The sequence below is a fragment of the Mixophyes fleayi genome, chromosome 3 (assembly GCF_038048845.1).
Source record: "Mixophyes fleayi isolate aMixFle1 chromosome 3, aMixFle1.hap1, whole genome shotgun sequence".
NCBI lineage: Eukaryota > Metazoa > Chordata > Amphibia > Anura > Limnodynastidae > Mixophyes > Mixophyes fleayi.
Genome location: NC_134404.1, coordinates 200648342 through 200665820, shown reverse-complemented (window position 1 = coordinate 200665820; position 17479 = coordinate 200648342). Strand labels below are relative to the sequence as shown.

The 17479-nt window shown below is 40.8% G+C and overlaps 1 pseudogene; it reads left to right on the top strand.

Moving 5' to 3' along the window:
* Window positions 1-17065: 17065 nt before the first annotated feature.
* On the top strand, window positions 17066-17169 carry LOC142147605 (U5 spliceosomal RNA; annotated as a pseudogene).
* The last annotated feature ends 310 nt before the right edge of the window (window positions 17170-17479 follow it).

Sequence of the window (17479 nt, the reverse complement as noted above, 5' to 3'; positions counted from 1 at the left end):
AATAGACATAATGATTGTTTAAAATTGTGGCAAATGGAAGGTAACACGTGGCAGAGCAGCGAATGCAAACCGGAAATAGGCGTGGCGAAAAGCGCGCGCAAGGCGGATGTAACCATTGAGAAGCATGGCGAACTCAGCGCAAGCGCGCCCCCGCCACCTTATGTGGCGGGAGGGGTAAGTACAGCCGTTGTTAAAACTGAAAATAGAAAAATTACTAAGTTGTACCCTGTTTTAAATCAGTTTCAATCAAGTGTATCTGAAAACGAAGATGAACCCACTGTGATTTCGGCCATTGCCCATGCTGTTAATGTACTAGAGGCTCAGCGCAAGTATGAGAAAATGGCTGAGATAGGTGAGAGTAGCGTGATCACTAGGAGTGAAAGTGTTCTAAATCTAGGGCCTGTAAATCCTGTAGCGTCCCCTGAAGTTAGTGTACCAGAGGGTGTGTTCCCGGTCCGCACAATATCAGTTCCCAATGGGAAACCGGATAAGGATGGTGTAGTTCCTTTAAGAAATGTTACAATGCATTGTCCCTGGACTAGATCAGAATTACGTTCCATTATGACTGAATTCCCAGATCCTAGAAAAGAGTTAGCTAAATGTTAGAAATTTGTTAAAGACTTAGGGAATGCTCATGAACCAACCAGTAAGGATTGGCGGGTAGTGTTGAGGGCGTGTCTTCCTCCCAATACTAACATACAAAAATTTATTGGAGATTGTTTGTTGGAGGAAGATGACACCCTGACTGATGAGATTAACCAACGGAATATAGAACAAATTGTCAAACACTTAGCCATCTGTTTTCCAGTAGTAGTAAATTGGAGTAAGATTTTCACCATTAAACAAAAGGATAGTGAAACTGCCTCAGATTACTTTGCTAGAGCTATAACAGCGATTGCACGATTTACTGGGATATCCAACATAAGTGAGGACCCACATCACAGAGAGGTAGCTGTAGGGGTACTGATGGATGGCCTTAGGGAAAATTTAAAGACGAGAGTACAAACCACATTACCTAATTGGAGAGGCGTCACGGTAGACTTCCTTAGGGAGTCTGCTGTGGAGCATGACAAGAACCTTTTTAGAAAAAGGGAAGAGAAAAGTGATAGGTTAATGACGGTAAGTATACAGGCTCTAGAAGGGGTGCATACACGACCACCAGCATACAACCCATATAACAGGAAACCTAAAGTGATCAGGTGTTTCAACTGTAACGAGGAAGGACATTACAGGAGAGATTGTAATAAAGAAAGACTCAATACACATAGGGGTGGGTCACATAGATATCCTCCAAGAAAGGATTCACATAGACTAGAAGACTCACATCTACCCGCGCATATTACGGCAGCAAATGCTGCGCGGGAAATCAATAGTCAGCGCTAGGGGTCAGGTCATACCTGTAGTCTACATCCAGTGAGGTTAACTGAGAGTCAGAGTGAAGAACCAACAATGATAGTTGACATAGCTGGCAGGAAACAAACTTTTCTTGTAGATACAGGGGCGGCCCGATCTGTGATAACCTCTCCTTTCAATCTACAGGTGACCAGCAAAACTATTCCAGCTATGGGGGTGACGGGAAAAGTGTTACATTATCCTCTAACTAAACCCGCCGAAGTTACTATCGGGCCTCTGCATACTAAGCATTCGTTTCTCTTGGCTGCAGCGGCTCCTACTAACTTGCTAGGGAGAGACTTGTTATGTAAAATGGGATGTGTCATATACTGTACTTCAGATGGTGTGTTCCTAGATATACCCGAGAAGGTTGCACATGAGGTACAGGACATATTGGACACCCCTCCAAGGTTAATGTTACACTCTCCTGTTATAGAACAAAGTCCATCTCAAGTAAAGGGGATGTTGCTGGAAATACCAGGTTCCCTATGGACCAGAGATGGACAGGACACTGGACTGATGGCAAACGTAGCCCCTGTCATGGTCAATCTAAAAAGTGGTAGGATAGCTCCAAAAATCCCACAGTATCCATTAAAACCGGAGGTGGAACTAGGGGTATATCCTGTTATTGAGAGGCTGTTACAACAAGGGATTTTAATTCGTACAGCCAGTACAGCAAATAGTCCCATTTTCCCTGTGAAGAAGAGTGGGGGGAGGGGCTATAGATTAGTCCAGGACTTAAGGGGAATTAACAAAGTTGTTGAGAGCCAATTCCCCGTAGTGCCGAATCCAGCTGTCATCCTCATGCAGATTCCACCGTCAGCCAGTCATTTTACTGTCATTGATCTATGTTCTGCTTTCTTTTCAGTCCCTCTTCACCCTGACTGCCAATACCTTTTTGCATTCTCCTACAGGGGAGTGCAATACACATGGACCAGACTACCCCAGGGGTTCATTGACAGCCCCAGTATTTTCTCCCAAGCCTTACATGACTGTTTGCAATCCTTTCAACCCCACAATGGGTCTGTTCTAATTCAATATGTGGACGATTTGTTGTTGTGCTCTGATTCTTTTATGTCATGTTTACATGATACTAAATTGTTGTTGCTTCATCTTTCACAAACAGGGCACAAGGTGGCAAAGGATAAATTACAGCCATGTCAGACTAAGGTCAAATACTTAGGACACTGCCTCACTAAGGGGCTAAGACACCTGACAACCGACAGAATTGAGGCCATACAACACATGACCCTGCCGCAGAGCCAGAAGCAGATTCGTACTTTCTTGGGGATGTGTGGATACTGTAGGTCCTGGATCCCAGGTTTTTCTATTCTGGCATTACCATTGCAGGAGCTAGTCTCTTCCTCAAAACCAGAACGTGTCATACACACAGAAGAGTCGGAGCAAGCGTTCTTTAATCTTAAAGATAGTCTGACAAGAGCACCTGCATTGGGAATACCTGATTATGAAAAGCCTTTTGAGCTATTTTGTACAGAAGCTGATGGCTGTGCAGCAGGTGTCCTCACACAGAAACATGGTGACGCTAGCAGACCGGTAGCATACTACAGTGCACAATTAGACAATGTGGCAAGGTCACTCCCAACATGTCTCAGAAGTGTAGCAGCAACGGCCCTTCTAGTAAGTAAGAGCGAGGATGTAGTATTAGGACATAATTCAACCATCTATACACCCCATGCTGTATCAGCTCTGTTAAATTCAGCCCAAACCAGACATGTTTCTTCAGCTAGATTCACAAAGTGGGAACTAGCCCTGATGGCACCCTCAAACATCACCATCAAACGATGTAGCACCCTAAATCCAGCTACATACCTTCCGTATGTGTCTCAAGAGACACAAAGGGTGGGAGGTGAGGAGACCCTGGTTGATGATGAGTTAGGCAAGAATACTGACACGCATGACTGTATGGAACACCTGAATCAGACCTTTACTGCAAGGCCCGACATATGTGACACCCCCTTAGAAAATGTAGATTTTACGTTTTATACAGACGGAAGTTGCCATAGACAGACAGAGACAGGAGAGCTATGTACTGGTTACGCTGTTGTAGACGATCAGGATGTGGTAGAAGCTGAACCCCTTGGTCCACCTCACTCAGCCCAGGTGGCGGAACTAGTAGCACTAAGGAGAGCGTGTGAATTGGCAGAGGGTAAATCAGCCAACATATATACTGACTCTAGGTACGCCTTCGGGGTAGTGCATGATTTTGGGGCCCTTTGGCGTCTTAGAAACTTTACGACAGCAGCAGGTACACCAGTGGCACACTCACAACACATAAAAGGACTTCTGATAGCGATACAGTTACCCAGAACAGTAGCCGTCATAAAGTGCAAAGCCCATACCTTTGAAGAAGACCCAGTGTCATTGGGCAACAACAGGGCAGACGAAGCTGCTAAATGGGCAGCAGGGCAACCTATGACTGTATCGACCGAGACTATGATGGTTTTTCAGACATTAGACACGCAGAAATTAATTGAAATGCAAGATTTGTGTTCCCTGCAGGAGAAGGCGGTCTGGAAGGCGAAGGGATGTGGTCAAGAGTCCTCAGGACTCTGGAGGGATGGACAAGGTAAGCCTGTAGCTCCCCGAACATACTATCCAAGCCTGGCTGAAGCAGCACACGGCCTGACTCACCTGGGTAAAGAAGGTATGTGCAAACTGGTGAGAGCATACTGGTGTGCTCCCGGATTTTCCTCTCAAGCTGGTAAGAAAGCAATGTCATGTCTTACTTGTTTGAGGAAAAATGTTGGGAAAACTATTCCAACTGAGCCATCCCACATCCCTCCTACAGACGGACCTTTTCAGGTAATACAAATTGACTATATCCAACTACCACCGTGCAGGAATCTGAAGTATGTGTTAGTGTGTATTGATGTGTTTTCCGGTTGGGTAGAAGCATATCCGGCAGCCACTAATACTGCTGTGTTCACTGCAAAGAAAATTGTACAAGACTTTGTGTGTAGGTTCGGTATCCCTAGAATCATTGAAAGTGATAGGGGTACCCATTTTACTGGTGATGTCTTCCAAAATATGTGTAAACTCATGGGAATCAGTAGCAGACTTCACACCCCTTACCGACCACAAGCCAGTGGTAAGGTGGAGAGAGTAAACGGTACTATCAAGAACAAACTAGGTAAGATAATGGCTGAAACTGGGTTGGCATGGCCTGAGGCTTTGCCGTTGGTCCTCCACAGCATTCGAACCACTCCTAGACCTCCTCTTAATCTGTCCCCCTTTGAGATACTGTTCGGACGACAACCTCATTTGATCGTGAGTCCACAAGACGACTTAAAGTGTAATAATGAAGTGACTGTACAATATCTTATAAGAATGAGTAGACAGCTGAAACAACAACAACAAAAACTAAAAATGCTGTCACCTGGTATGCCAGAAACGAACTGTCATGATGTTGAACCTGGAGACTATGTTATGATCCGCAATTTCTTACGTTCAGGTTGTTTAACAGACCGTTGGGAAGGCCCGTACCAAGTGCTGCTGACCAGTACTACATCACTGAAGGTTGCAGAGAGAGACACTTGGGTCCATTCCACCCACTGCAGGAGAGTCCATAATCCGGAGAAAGTGCAAGACAAGACTCAGACCGACGACATAGAGCTGTCACTTGTGAGCCTGTTCCGGGAGACCTAAAGCCTGCAGTTAAGACACCTGAACCAGAGACGTTGCCTCAGAACTATCTTTCCAGCGATGGAGTGGCGGTTTTTGTTTTTCTTTTGTTCCAGGATTTTCCTTGTTTTTACTTTTTCTAGGACATTCTATTTTTGTGAAGGAGAATGGAGGATGGAGGAGAGTTCTGGGAGTGATACGGATGAAATGGAGGCCGAAGAAAAGTTAATAGGATATCCTGAGCAGCCCATTATCAAACTTGGTCCAGGGGTTATGAAAAGGTCTGCTAGCTCAGGAACTCGGAGGCAGTGTGAGGGGCTATTGTCTGATGAGTATTGTATCTGCAAGTTCTGCAACTCCCTAGTTGACGAGAGATGCATCCAACGATGCCAGTCCCCCAGTACTCTGAATATAGGCGGGCATCCATTGGAGAATTATCACTCCCTGGTGGGTAAGGTGCTAAACCAAACTGAGTGTTGGGTGTGCTCTCACGTGCCTCAAGGGCAGCATAACATAGGACTAGTGCCATTCCCGCTAAACATATCCGAAGTACTCGAATTAAGGGGTGGGAGGCCCATAGAAGGGAGGTACAATAACACTAGGTCCCCTAGTCTGACGCTTCGACAATACTCCATAGGCAGATCTTTGCTGTGCCTAAACATATCTCATGCAAAGCGCCTGGAGAATTGGGAGGCTGACCTATCAGATCAGACAATGGCTCGCCACACTCATTTTAGAGAGAGACTCACAAGGTCACTACTAGGCAGGAATGCTGATGGAAGTCACAAGTTAGGGCGCATAACCAAACATAAGAAGGTATCTATTGGAAAAGTCTCTACAGATAAATGTGAAAATATCATTAATGCCGACACGTGTCTAGAGCAGATGGAGACACTAGGCATGGGTAGTTTTATCAAAACTCTGTGTGATATAATTCATGGGCATACTGTTCCTTATGTTCTCCCTGATGATGTGTATTTTGTTTGTGGGAGGAAAGCTTATTCCTGGGTGACTCCGAGTTCCAAGGGCTTGTGTTTCTTAGCTAAACTGGTTCCTGAAATCATGACTATTACTCATGAAGAAATGGTAGATATTCACAAGACTACATCACCACCATACATACACACACAGTATGAACACCGTGGCAAGAGAAATATGATTCCTGGTGAGGAACCCATAGCTACAAAATTGATTAGTGAAACTGCTGGTTTCCAAGTTATGGTTGCTCTAGATCTCACCAGGACCGCTCGGGGAACATTAAACTTTAAATATATCCAAGACCTAGCTAAATTAATAGATAATATCACCGAGATGTATGATGACACTTTCAGGTATACTGGAAGGGAGCTACAAGCGTACAAGAAGGAGTTGGTGCAACATAGACTGGTACTAAATTATCTCACCTCTATTACTGGTGGGTACTGTGTGACACTGGCCACCCAGTTCGGTGTCAAATGTTGCACGTACATTACTAATAATACGGAAGACCCTAAAGAGGTTATAGACCGGAAGATGGATGAAATTTTGCAGCTGAAATGGGAATTTCGAAAGAGCCATAATTCTTCGTTATATGAGGTCGGGGAAAAGGTGGCGGGTTGGTTCTCATGGTTGAACCCAGCAAAATGGTTCTCCGGTCTGGGGGAGTGGGTACAGGAAATGATTGCGAGTGTAGGTAAGCTCCTTCTCCTTATACTGGGTGTCATCTTAGCAATTGGTTTAGTTGTCAAATGTGTTCCTACTGTGTTGAAGTGTGGAAAACGGTCTCATAAGAGTAACACTGAGAAAGAGACTGAAAGGGTGGTACCAGATACCGAGATCATGGTCTGTGAAGAAGTATTGTATAATCCTGAACTTGAAACGGTGATTGGGTGATAGTTTATTACACTATCAAAGGGTGGAACTGTCGAAGTCAGCAAATTGGATAAAGTCATTTCAATTAAAGTCTAGCAAACTTGGTTGTCTTTGTCTGAAAAGATGCGTACGGTACGCTATGACGTACAAGGGCACGCTACGGCGTGAAAGGGCGTACGCATCCACTACACGTGGCAGCAACAGTAATTGGTCTTTTACCATACATTCGCACAAACACGCATACTTATAAAATAGTACACATTATTGGTAGTTGCAACACATAGTCAGTTATGTCGAAATATAGTAGTATTTATATGTTATATCAGAGTTACATGCATATTAGTGAAATACACAGAACGGGTTAAAGGAATAACATCATGAGTGGTATCATAATGAACCTTGTTACATATCCTACTGTTTGGTGCGCTCTGCGAGGGAATCGCAGAGTGCATACGCAAGTTATGAATGATAGGGAATTATGAACTACTTAAGACTAAGGAATTCTGGCGGGAAGAGCAGAGCATACCCCCTGCAGAGATGACCCCCTCCTTTGGATTCCTTAGGATGAACCAGCCAATGATTGACGACCCCTTGGACATTCCTGAGACCCGGACCAATAGATGCAAGCCATACCATCTTCATTGTATTACTGTACTTGATTGTGTATATAAGCAGCAGCTTGTGATCCAGAGTGCAGACTTCTTGTCCCCAGACTTCAGGATTGAATGACTGCACTGGATCCAGAGCGCCTGCGTTAAGTAACGGCTGTATTTACTATTACATCGCTTGAGCATATTTTTTCCACTTATTGCGAATAAATCTTTGTGCGTTGGAAACACAAATCGAGGTTCGACAATCGTTATTGGTTAGCGACAATACGCACATTACATATGTAATGGCCAGTCTAGCACTTTACAGCGCTAGGTAGCCCTCTGGTGGCATAGTCAAATTTGTACATATTCCGCCTCCATTTGTGTTGACCCTGCCTACAGTTGACTTGGTCCCGCCTACGTAAGGCCACTTCTAGAATTTTTTCCAGGGCTACTTTAAATTTCCAATCCACCCCTGTTCACTGCACAGGTGCTCCTTAATCCACCTTTACTCTATTATAGTTTTTTGAGTGGAGTGCTTCTACAGCATGGTGCCCCCCACCCCTGCTCATACTGTATTCCGCCGGTTCTGGCTCTGTGGCAGCCATATACCCAGGGTTACTTGGTGTGATAGCAGGTAGAAGTGGTGCCCAGTCACGCACCCTGGGTGGCCACAATACTCATACCGCCCTCGTTTTGCCATGCTTTCTACAGACTGCCTTTTGCACTATCCAGGTATAAATTATAGGAGAAACATATTTATTGGTGCTATTGTACCAATGTGCTATAAAGATAACTGTGACATATGAATTGAAGATAAATCTTATTTAGGGGAAATTAATTGAAGGGTGTTGTACCTCTGGCATGCTGTAATCCTGGGAAAATCTGCTTCAGTGTGCTCAAATTCCTGGCACAACACCGGACCTCAATGCATTGCCTCACCAGGGCATGTCCTATCCCCAGATAGTCCAAAAGAGCAAAAATCTCTTGGCGTGGTCTGGACCATAAAGAGAAAGTAAAAAAATATATTCTGCATATAATTTTCAAGTGAAAACGTAAAATATGGATAAAATGAATGCTCACCTGATATTTGGGGAGAATCACAGTGTTAAGTGTGTTCGGGTCCTAATGAATTATCATAAAAAGAAGAATATATATATATATATATATATATATATATATATATATATATATAGTGCAAAATGAAGAAACAAATGCGAAAGAATCTCTATAGCAGTGAATGACGTGACTCCTGTACTGAAGGTGGATCAACAAATCTGCTGAAGGTTAAGCCCACCTTATACAATAAAATGTACTTAAAATGTCTCCCCTTTAAAGGGTTCCAGCAAGAACTTAAATAAAAGACTCTAAAATAGTGTAATAATATCCCACTTTAGTGCATGATCTTACCATTTATATCACATATCCATTTTCAGTCTGCCACAAATTGAATAGTCAATTCCTGTTCAGATCTTTCCTCCAATACTATTATATTCTTCAACCAACACATTTAGTGAGTCTACTGCAAGTTATGCATCCTGTAATAATATGATAATGATCAGAAAATATCCTAAAACAGAATTGAGTTTGATTTACATTGATATAAAATAGTTGTAAGAATAATAATGGCATATATAATAAGTACAGTTCTATGTAATCTGTCCTAGAAATCTTAGAAATAAGACACAATCTTAAACTCTTCATAAACACCAGTTTTCAAATACCAGCAAAAAAAATATCTGTTGTATTTCAAGTAAGGAGTACTGTCCAAAATTTCAAAGAGAACAGCCACACCCTACCAATTTGGCATTTGCTATCTCACTAGACAGTAACAATTCATTTGGCAATGACGTGCTGCCGTCCTAAAGTCTCATATTTATCCTGGAACTTGGCTAATTTATTAAAGTCTTCTCCTGAAAAAGTAAAGTAATGGAAAATTTATTTTCTAGATTTCTACATTCGGAAATGAGCTGTTAATTTCAAGCTATTGTGTGCAATGTCTGTTCAAGATCCAACACGCTTCAATATGCAGTGATCCTATATATGTAAGGCTGTTCTTTTACATCTTTTCATCATTTATGATTATTGGACAGTTGTTTTATGATGCCTTTATCCATTATACAAGAATCTTAAGGATGACATTAAATACTATCTCTGTGGTTTTGCTTCTTACTCAGATCCGCGCGGCCAAAGAGAGATGTGGATGACATGTCATCTTCACAGTTGGGATGTTGCAACTGTATTTAGCTCTATTTAAAGGATATAGCTAACCAGCCAATAGGCTGGTAATCTTGATTAGGGTGTTTTCATGCTGAGCATCTTCACCATGATCATGGTAATTAATAATTACTGAAGATATATACTATGCTTATCTTAAATTTGCACCAGTCTATTTTAAGTTTACATCTTATTTTACCTTGAACTGTTCTGTTATCCCAGCTGGACCAGAGTTGCAGGGGTCACAATGTAATTGCAGAAGTTGCAGAAGTTTACCCTTAGTAACATCACCACCATCAATGCAGAGTCTACCACATGATTAATACTAACAGTGCATCATCAGACACCCTTGTATGTTTGTTTTACACATAGTAATTGTTCTATAATTTTCATGCAAAAAAATGTAAAGAAGAACTGGATTTTTTAATGATGTGTCGTGTGTATCATATTAATTTATATCAAATATTAATGCTTAAAAGTGTACAGGAAGAAAAGGCAACTCACTTGCTGAAAATGTGTGGTTCACCAACATAAAACCTTGCCCAGGCCCAAATTAATAATATTGTGCAACATTTTATGAAGAGTATTTGAAGGTTTTTAGTAGGGGCATGTTATATTTGTACTGACAATTGCTTACTCTTCTATGAGTGAAAATTAGTTACATTTTTTGAAAAAGTGCAGTTACCAAAATAAAATAGTCGTTTCCTCCAGACACATTTCTAACTGTCCATTCGATGCTCTGTGACTTCCTGCCTTATCTTTTAGTTTTATTTTTTGGTATTAGGGTGAGTCAGTCAAGTGAGCTGGTAATTTGCAGTGATTGGCAATGATGCTCATCTGTTAGCGGATTGCATTTACTGTAATGGCTATTAGTGCCAGTATTGTTAAACAAAATTTAGCTCATACCACACTGGGAATTTACTCATTAATTAAAGACACTAGACTACAAAAAATGTATTATATGAACTCTACATATAGCATTCACGAATATTCCACAGCATGAACACAGGAACACAGGAAGAGATGTATGAAGTAGAAGACAGTTTACCACCTGCATGTACAATGCATTTTAAATTGTAATGTACAGAGAGAAAGGACCATTAACAAACCTTTTATTAATCAAATTAGTAACTTATAATGTTACCATGTATTTTCTTCTCCATTCTTCTGGAAATAAATTACAGAGATTATTGAGATTTGATCTTCTATTTTTTTCTTTAAATAACAAGACCTCTAAGCCATTTATGATTTGTCAAATAGTCTATTTGCAAATGAAAGTTTGCAGCATGCTGTACTTTGTCCTCAATGTACAGAAAAGCATTAGAAAAACATAAACTGTATTCTCAAAGTATTATGTGTGATTTTCCAATTTAAGTAGTCAATAGACATTCAGTTGTTTCACCTTATATTCTATATAGGTGTCCCCTAAGCTGTGATACAGTGATTGACCACTGTATCCCAGCAAAAATGCTTATGGATGATAACATAACCAATAAACCTTAGTTATTGGTTATGTTATGCACACTGTTTCATAAACTTAGTGGGGCATCTGCCCCCAGGCATCCCAGAACCCGTACCCCTCTGGGCTAATCGTAATGCACTGCAAGTCAACCCTTATGAGCTGTACTTGCACCTAACTTAAGCCAACTCTTCAAAGGGCACGGGTTCCAAACACCTGACTACCATGAATGTGTGCTTTAGCCACGTTGCTTATCCTGTACAGTGTTCATCTGCCATACCAGGTTTTCTCCTGAACCTAGGCCCGCCACCATACTACCCCTTAACCAATTTCCCAACGCCGCCTTATAAATCTCTGTTATAAAGATACCTACCCCTTCAGCTGTTAGGTGCCATCAGGCCTGTTGTCACGGTTTGGTATTCTGGACTCTTGGACACGCCCAAAAAATGTTACCCCTAGCAGGGCGCAGAGTATAACGGGCGAATGGTCTTCACCAGCAGTCACCGCAAGGTGACTGGGATTTAGCGGCGTTTGCCTGCAGGTCGCGGCCCTTACTAGGGGTATTGGGCAGGGCCCCAGGGGAGTGATAGTGACTGGTGTAATGGAGGTACACTGGTGATGTTGTGAGTTCTATACCCAGACAGCGGATAGAAAACAGATGCAGGATAAAAGTAGAATCAGCGATTTAATGATGACTGGATGATCAATAGAACAGTCTTAGTATATTGATACAAGGAACGTAGAAACAGGGTGAGCAGTGCCACCGGCAATATAATATGAATCAATACAGTTAGTGGTATAATCGGTGTATTCAAATATAGCAATAGCATGAACAGTCCAGCAACAGAGTAGAGATGGTAATGTAGCAGGTATATGAGACCACAATAAGGCAGCACAATATAGGAGGTACAAGTAACAGTCCAGCCAGTAAGGCAATCACAGTAGATGCAGCCAGAGTGGAATACCTCGTTATGCCATTATATGCATAGATGAAATAGGAACAGTTCAGCCAGCAGGGGTAGATAAGAACAAGCAGCTTAGATGATACGACCTGTAATGCCACTGAGCCACAGAGACAAATGCGGAGTAGATGAACTTGAGTGGAGCATTCCGTGGAGCGGTAACACAGTAGGGTCAGATGTAACTTGAGCAGCACGGCCCGTGAAGTAGCAGCAGCACAATGAAGACAAGTGTAGCTTAAGCGGCGATCCAGCCTGTGGAACAGCAATACAACAGAGGCAGGTGCAGCTTGAGTAGTGTAGCCCGTGGAACAGCAACACAGCGGAGACAGGTGCAGCTTGAGCGGTATAACCAGTGGAATAGCAACACAGTGGAGACAGGTGCAGCTTGAGCAGTATAGCACATGGAACAACAACACAGCAGAGGCACTGACGATCCAGGTGGAGGCTCACGGAATAGGTAGGAACCTAATGAGATAGGTAACTTGATCAACAGGCCCAAAGGATAGGGAGGAAATGCCTTTTCAAGTTTGCCAGAAACAGACAGGTACTCAGTCTGCACATGTGCAGATCAACATTAAGGGTTTGAGGTCTGTTTAATGAGGCACAGGTGAGTAGTCTTCGGTTACGGAAGCCGAATGAGCGCCGTGTGACACCTGTAGAAGTGTTATGGACTGGAATAATATCAGGCCTAGTGGGCGGTTGCCACGAAGGCCTGGGCATGTGACTTAGCTGAGTCAGGATCATATGATGCTTAGAGAATAAGAACACAAGGCAATGGGTCTGCTTAATGTACTTCAATGAATATTAGCATAGTACATATCAACACATAATAAACAATGCAGCAAATAGTAATGAGATGTTAGAATAAAGCAGAATGTCATATATAACATTACAATGGTTAAGCATTAAACACGGCAGTACTGCAAATCACAAGGAATATATATATATATATATATATATATATATATATATATATTTATATATGGGACATAAATGCAAGTATCAATAAAACACATAGAATATGTATTGCATCCACTGAGCACAGAAGGAGTCCATGGCTGACTACTAGCAGGGTTCTGTGCACGTAAGAATATGTAAGTTAGTCGTGGCAATGGTTTTGTATTTGGCAGTAGTCAGTATGCAGCATGGATGGTGATTAGCTGTGACAAGACATGACAAGGATAGAGACCAGCAAAGTTCTGTACACAGAGATGGTGAGTAACGATGTTTCAGGATACCACAGGGGTCCGGTAATTAGTAGAGATTAGCACTACAACATATATGCAAGGTAAGAGTCTGATCACCGCAGAGTGTAGAAATAGCAGCATCAGCGGAACGGTCCAGAAGGTATCAAATAAGTTCTTGACAGTAGTATATCACAATGATGAGAATCTGCACACTTGACATAAACAAAGTCTTGTAAAATGATACATAAAGATACTTGCAAACAGGAGAGTCCCAAAGATAGTGCTACCAACACTTGGTTGATGAAGCAGGTTCACCCACAGGGAATCCAACAGGAATGCACAAGGGTCAGAGAATACACATCAATTATAATTAGAAATGGAGCAATGGCGCTCTTCTCTTTGGGTGTTAACTATATAACGCAGTAGAATTTGCCTGCAAATTCTACAGACAAGTCTGCTTGTCTTCCTCTTAATCACTGACTCTTTGCAATTGAGCACTTGTCTTTGGGTGTATATTAGACCCTATACTTTGTAATGCAAATTCATAAAAAAGAGTGCAATGACTGGTATATTAGTATTTCAGCAATGAGAAATTCTGCTCTTCTATAATGGTGTATATCAGACCCTACACTTTGTAGTGTAAATTCAGAAAAATACAGTGCTATATTAGGATTTCAGCACTCAGAAAATTCAGCTCTTTTATAAGGGTGTATATGAGACCCCAATCACTTTGTAGTGCAAATTCAGAAAAATTCAGTGCTATATTAGTATTTCAGCACTCAGAAAATTCATCTCCTTTATAAGGGTGTATATGAGACCCCAAACACTTTGTAGTGCAAATTCAGAAACATGACCACCCTATCCTATTTCTACGCTATCACTTTGCCTGCTCTATACTGTGACCTGACCCTTTTCTGTCCCTCTCACAAATGGTGATAGATCGCCGTGGAGGCGGGTATTTATTGATTTAAAAACTCGCGAGTTCCGATGACGTTTTTGCCTCGTTTTGAAATCTGAATAGGAGTGAGAGTACTGAGCCGACTCGGCTCGGTTCACGGAACCCCAAAGTTCGGCTGGGTTCGGGTTCAAGGAAACCGAGCCTGCCCATCTCTAATTATAATCCACATACAGCTCTGAGACACCATGCACTAATCTGTGTACTACATGCACTGCACACACTAAATCACACAGTGCCCGTGTACCACATGCAATGTACTATAATATCATATACAAGTCTTTGTATTACCTATAGTGTATTACAATCCTCATACAGCTCTGAGACAACAAACACTGCTATGTGTACCACATGCACTGTAAATAATACCACATTCAAGAAACAAGGGAAGTCTGGAGATAGAGGAAGAAATACAGGCAGTAAAAGGTAAAGTGAAAAACCAATGTAGGAAAAAAGGCAAAAGTCAAAGAACAGAGACATAGCAAATACAATGGCTACTTATTCTATGCTTTCCTGGGCCAAGAGAGTTAGCTAACTCTACCCCACTCTTTTAAACTAATCCTTGCCCATGCCCCTTCATGACACTTGTTTGTACATGACCACACCTACTCACTTTGTTAACCCTAAGTAATCCAAAATGGTTATGTACACAAAACACATATTTTAATTTTCCTTGGGTTTAATCCATCCCTCAATTCTAATGCTCCTCTTACTAGACTACAATGCCAGTGAGATTTGAGCTGGCACATCATATTTTATTGCAAAGTGTTTAACGACTCTGCTTTATGCCATTAACCTACTACGCTGCAGTGATTAACAATAGGAACTATCACTAAGATACCACATTACTGAATGGAAAGGTGGAGACTTTTATTATTTACCTTGGCAGTAGTGGGGCCAATGCTGTTTTATAAATATAAAAGTAAAACCTAGTATAGTCCAGGGTCCTTTTTTAGCCCTACCTTATTTGATGAAGTGCTGGTATTCACAAAAATAATTTCTCATTTCCAATAATAAAAAATAACAAACCCTCACCCTATCCTTTATGCAGTGATGTAGTGGACTTAGAGATTCTAATGTAGACCCTTCTTTGAGCTCTGATTGACTGAAAAGCTTCAACCAATCTGAAAGTGTTTGGAACATTCTTTATTTGCCTTCAATTGTCATGTATCTGACTGAGAATGTGTCTTGGGGTATCCATCTGCTTTTTAGGTAAAATTTTGCATACTGCTTAGTAATGTTTGCTGTACAGAAACTAGTTAAGTAAGCAGTGTCACGTGATTATAACTTCCATTCTCTGCAAATGTATGCTAGATAGCTATATATGAAAAAACTAACATTCTTTTTTTTACACAGCTGTCATTTTCTTTAAACTAAATATACTTAAATAGAATGGCACTGTTTCTTGGATATTTTTCCAATGCCAACAAGTGCCTGGTATGTGTCTAATGGAGAGACTACCAAATAAGGAAGAAATCAGGCACATGACCTGCATTAAGTAAAACATATTTTAAAATACAAAGAAGTACAAAGAAGTGAAACACATCTGGCTATCAATTCAAACAATTGTAGGTGTTACGTACACTAAGTAATGGAGCTGCATTTAATATGACATCTGGTCATTTGTTTGCATTTCATAGGCCACTAATACAATAACACTTACATAACAGTTCATAAAAGTGATACATTTATATGAATTGAATATGAACAAAAGTCAAAATGTTTACTACATGGCAGGCTATTCTCCTACTGTTCCAGAATCCCAATCAGCCGGTTATGTTATGATCAAATACACAAGCGGTAGATGTGAATTGTGTACACACAACCTAGAGATTGTCATTTAGGTCTTTCATCACCAGAAAATGGATTATATTGGTGGTAAGTGTTTTCTTTGATAGGCTTTAGAAAATACTATAACAGCTATAACTAACAGCTGGTGTTTTTTCTTTGGAAGCAAACTCCCACCACCATTCAAATGAAACTTTATTATTGCTCGTTTTCCACCCTGCATTTTAGTAATTTACTGATTTATTTTTTCACTAATACATATTATTATTATTGTTTTTCCACCAGGGGAAGACCTTGAAGCATCTCACAGGAAACTTAAACTGGTCTTCCCAATAACCAGTGCTAATAAATTAAGCAGCTGCTATAAGATACAGTTTATACTTGCAAGTGAGGCCTAGCAGAGGTAGGTTTCTCCTGTTTCTTTCTGGGCTTTCCGCTATCATGTTGACATCAATGTAACATTGCAGATTAGGCATCTATATGAGGATACTTCTCAGTGCCCCTCTAAAATGTATAGAAGATTCAGTATGAACGCTGTGTCAAAAGGCCAGATGGCAAGGAACTAACTTGTGAATCCTGCTTTTAAACTGAACCAAGGCCATCATTTACATGCAAGGGGGAATAAAGTGGTGGGATGATCTATTGTGTTTGACTGTCAAGTATATGGCAGTCAAACACAGACAACATGGCTTTTGAGTAGACAGCCTTTGATGTCTAATCACAGTATCTTGTGAGGAGGAGTCTTGGAAAATAATCACAGTTAGGTAGTTTTAAAACAGGAAAAGAAGCTTGGTACAATGAGAGTAATGGAATACTGGAAGGTTTCAAATGACTGAGTTGCATTCTGTGGTTGAGCAATCATGCAAGAAAAACAAAAAGTGCAGTAAAATATTATTACATAATAATGACATACATTAAGAAATATAAATATAGGGATAAAGTGCTTTGAAAGAAACATAATATACAATAAGGGCCAAACACAGAGATGTGTCACAACAAATTTTTAAAAATGAAATTGTGATATGCTCTGGTTTCTCTTCAGAATGCACAAATCTTTTGCCTTTTACTAAAGAGGAGCAAAACTGAGTTTTAACTAAAATTTTGCATGCCCCATCTGACTGGGGTTTAAAAAATTTTTTTTAAAAAAATATGAAATTGTGATCTCAACATATAGTCTTCTGTATCACAAAAGAAATCAATGAAAAACGTTTTCACCTATCACTTTCTAAATGTTTCATATATCTAGATGTTTTTACAATAATAATTGAAAAATGTACAATCCAAGTCTTTAAAATTATAGTGGACATCAAAAATAAAATTAAATGAGTTTATTAATTTGTTTTATACAAACATGCATTTGACACCTCAAGATTCCTGCTTCATGTCAATAATCTGTGCTGTTGGAGGAACTTGCTCCTTCCGCTGTTAAATTCTCA